We start from the raw sequence: 4,430 nt of genomic DNA on the forward strand, positions 1-4,430 counted from the left end.
ATTTTGTGTGTGTGTGTGTGTGTGTGTGTGTGTGTGTGTGTGTGTGTTTCCAAAGATCAGAACATAACATTTTTCTTCATTTCGAATACATCTTTCAGGTCATTGTAAGTTGTGGCTAATGGGAGAAGTCTCTCGTTAATTTAAGGATGAAACAAAAAGATATTTCTGCATCTACCAGAGTTGCTTTATTAGTGTAGTTGAACACTGAACTTCGATTTATATCTTGGCTGTTGTTGTGAATAATGTGAATAACAATGAACTACAGATATAATTACGAGTTACCCAGAGAGAAATAATCACATGATTGGTGGATCAGATGATATTTCAACTATGATTTCTTTAGAAAACTGCATACTACTTTCTACAAGGAGAATATTAACCTGTATTTTGATCAAGAGTGTAGAAAATTTCCTTTTCTTCACACTCTCACCAACATTATTACTTTTTACTCAAAAAGTAATAAAGGGCAAGTTTTTACTATCTTCACTACCCCAGACTCGCTTAAGACTGAAATCCAACCTCCTAAATGCTTGGAATTACATACCTTTACCACCACACCTGGTTCCTTTGATTTTTTTTAAATAAGAGTTCCAATAGTTATGAAGTAGTATCATAGTAATTTTGAATTACATTTCTCTAATGACTTCTGCTCACAAAGCATTAAGCCAGCACAGAAGTTGTATTAAACACAACTGTGTAAACCCACTGGTATAGAGGGCTTTATGGAAAACATGTCTATTTGAACTTTTGTCCATTTTTAATCAAGTGTCTTGCTAATCTCATCTTTAATCTCTCTATACAAAAATAATTAATTCAAGGTAGTAAAAAGGAAAAAATTAAGCAACTTCTAACATTTTTCAATTTTCAATAACATGATATTGCTTAAATCATTTTCTGTTTATGCTTGAGACTATATAACAATTTAGTTAGACCTTTTACATAGCTATATGTATTTTATTTATTTTACATTTATTGCTCTTTCCAAAGCTTGCGTGTCTAATTTTGGTTTCTTTCAGTCTTAAGTAGTTCAGATTTCAAACTGAAGAATAAATGGAAGTAAGCAAACAAAAAATACAGTTCCTCTCATCTGATTATACCTCTATAAGAATGAGAAAGAGTTCAGCATTCTAAGGGCCCTTAATTCTTAAGATAACATTTGCTATAATGCCAATGTTATTACCATTTTAGTGCTGGGAAAAATTGTAATTAAAGGCAGTAAGTGCATGGCCCAAGACACAGAGTGAGGAAGGAAATGAGTCAAATTTTCCAAAAGTCTTTCAGCAATACACAACAAGTAGATAAATTCTCTCCATTCTCTGATAATCTCAATTCAATATTCATATTGTCCAAGAAATAATAGCATAGCAATTATTGCCCATGGTGATTGTTTTCTGTTACATTTTTCTTCAACACAGACTGTGTTGGTGACATTGGATTATCATGCACAGAGCTGAGCTTATAAATTATGGTCCAAAAAGAGGCAAATTTCTTCTGTCCCATAGTTCCAGTATCATTTTTAAAAATACTAAATCTTTTAAATATCATCACTTACTGTATTTTAAGAATTCAAGAATGAAAAAAATCACATATAATCAATCCAAAATGCTTTAAAACTAGGAGATGATAAAACAGGCCTCTGTGAAGTAAATTTTCTTCTACTTTTAAAATTGTTCTGAAAGCCTTGTGCTGGTTTGTCACACCTGTAATCCGAACTACTCGGGATACCTACTAAGGAGCCTGAGATCTGTGGATATCATTTGGAAGCCAATCAGGGCAAAATAAATTTATGAGATTATTTTTCCAAAAATTTAAAGAACTAACAAAGGGCCAGGAATGGAGATGTAGCTCATATAGTAGCTCACCAATCTAGAGAGAAAGACATAGCGAGACCACAAAGCCCTAATTTCAAACTCTGAGCATGCCAACACGCAGGAATGCACACACACTCACTTTTTCAAAATATCTTCATATCAGTGTTTTGCATTAATTTCTTTGTTAACGATATTATATGGGTAAAATAGGCAAAATAAACTTCCATCTCAAAACATTTTTATACATTTTTTGTTGTAAAAATACTGTACAGAGGGGTTATAGTTACATGAGCAAAGTAATAAGTACATTTCATATCAAGCATTGTTACCTCCTCCTTTGTTTTTCCCCCACCATTCCTTCCCTTCCACCTCCACAAGTACACTCCTCACACCCGCAAGCCCCACCCAATGTCCCCAGTCTAAATTGTAATGTTCGTTCTTCAAAATAATGTCTTGTGCATCTATTATTATACAATGGGTCAAAATGTATTCCTATTTAAGTATGTTGTTTTTTCCCTTTCCTTCCCCAAATTAGAGAAGTGTATATACAAGATGCAGGTGCACCAAATCAAATAAAGTGAAAATAGGGGTTATATTGTTGGGGAGGAATGTATAAAAAACAAAAAAAAATCACGTCGTACATTATAAATATGTGAGAAACAACAGCAAGAAAGAAAAAACCACTTGCGGCTCTATCTTGAGGGTCATATAGCTTAACATCTACTTATCTAGTCATATACACATAGCTTTTCAACTTTTCTGCTCCTCCCAGACATATACTAGTTATTGCAAATAAGGGATACCATGGGACCTATGTTTCTTTGGACTTGGCTTACATCAGTTAATATAATTTTTTTTCCAAGTCTTTCCATTTCCTAAAAATTGGGCGATGTCATTCTTTCTGATGGAGGCATAGAATTAATATGTATACACATATATATGAATATATATATAGTATATGTGTGTGTGTGTGTGTGTGTGTGTACACACATATACACAGAGAACATTTTAGTTTTTTGTTTTTTAGAGCAACTTAGTTTTCCATCTTCATCATTTTTTCAAATGTTTTTCTTGTGATTAAGTGGTTACATAATTTCCCAAATTTCACAATATTGTGGGATAGTGATGCTTAGTTAAAGTCACAAACATATTTTAACTTTGATGGAGCAAATTGTCTATCATGGTCTACAACACTTATGAGTTCTATGAGCTTTGCCATAGAGTTATTTCTTCCATATGTATACTTTTTTGTTTGGAAATATGTATATTTCTTTTGTTTTGCATAGCGTCTGCTGTTCCCTCTTTCCCACTTGTTCCCTCCCTCCCTTCAGTGACATTGAGTTGCTTAGTTCATTTTGGTCAAGGTCCAGTGCAGCTGATGGATCCCACTGTTGTATGTTTTTCCCTGATTCCCTCTAGTTCTGTGTCGTCCTCCTGGTTTCCCTTCAGTGTGCACATATTATCAGCAGAATGGGGTTATTTAGTAGTGATTCAATCAGATGAGTGGAAGTCCTTGATTTCTTAAGTGTTGTTAATTTTGTTGTATCACCTTACATTTTGGATTTAACATCCACTTACCATGGAGACCATGTGGTTTGTCTCTTGCTTTTGTCTTACCTCGCTCAACATGATTTCCTGGAGCTTGATTGATTTCCCTGCTAATGCCATTATTTTGTCCTTTCTAATGGCTGGAAAATATTCTGTTGTGTATAGTTACAACAGTTTTTGGATCCATTCATCTCTGGTGGGACATATGGGTTGTTTTCCTATCCTGGCTATTGTGAACAGTGCTACAATAAACATGGAGGTGCATGTGTTCTTGAATATTGGTACCTGTTGTTCAGGATAGATGCCTAGAAGTGGTATGAGTAGGCCATAAGGAAGGTCAATAATTAGCTTTCTGAGGACTCACCAGACTGCTTTCCAAAGTGATTGTGTAAGTGTACATTCACACACACACACAGAGAGAGAGAGAGAGAGAGAGAGAGTGAGAGAGAGAGAAGAGAACGTTTTCTTGATCCATTCTTCTACTGAGGGGTATCGGGCTTGGTTCCCTATCTTTGCTATGGCAAATAATGCTACAATAAACATTGTTGTGGTGGTAGTTTTAGTATGGACTTGTTTGTGATCATTTGGGTGAATGCCCAAAAGTGGGATTGCTGTGTAATAGGAGAGCTCTATGTGGAGTCTTTTGAGGAACCTCCAAACCGCTTTCCAAAGTGAATGAACAAGTTTACACTCCCACCAAGAATGCAGTAGGCTTCCCTTCTGGCCACATCCCTTCCAGCATCTGTTGGTGTAAACATATGGAACTATTCATCCTTGTGCAGGGACCATGCTAATCTTCTCTGTATGTTCCAATTTTAGTATATGTGCAGCCAAATTGAGCACAGAACATTTTTTTATATATAAAGTGTAATTGATTTTCTTAAACGAGACAATTCAACAACAAGTAAGTTCAAAAGAATTGTGAAATTTTGCAACCATGTATTTCTTACATAAGCACACATTTAACAATAAAGTCAAGATTGACATGCCAAAAACAAAATAATTTCAGATATTTGTTGTTTATGAGAAGTGTAGGAGGAGGAATTCAATTACTCTACACAAGGCACCTGT

General features: G+C 34.8%; 1 pseudogene; it reads right to left on the reverse strand.

Annotated features, from left to right (window-relative positions):
- Positions 1-4,111: 4,111 nt before the first annotated feature.
- On the reverse strand, positions 4,112-4,202 carry LOC122119400 (annotated as a pseudogene).
- Between the last annotated feature and the right edge of the window lie 228 nt (positions 4,203-4,430).

This window comes from Dipodomys spectabilis, unplaced genomic scaffold (genome assembly GCF_019054845.1).
Source record: "Dipodomys spectabilis isolate Male_0828 unplaced genomic scaffold, ASM1905484v1 ptg000166l, whole genome shotgun sequence".
NCBI classification, from domain to species: domain Eukaryota; kingdom Metazoa; phylum Chordata; class Mammalia; order Rodentia; family Heteromyidae; genus Dipodomys; species Dipodomys spectabilis.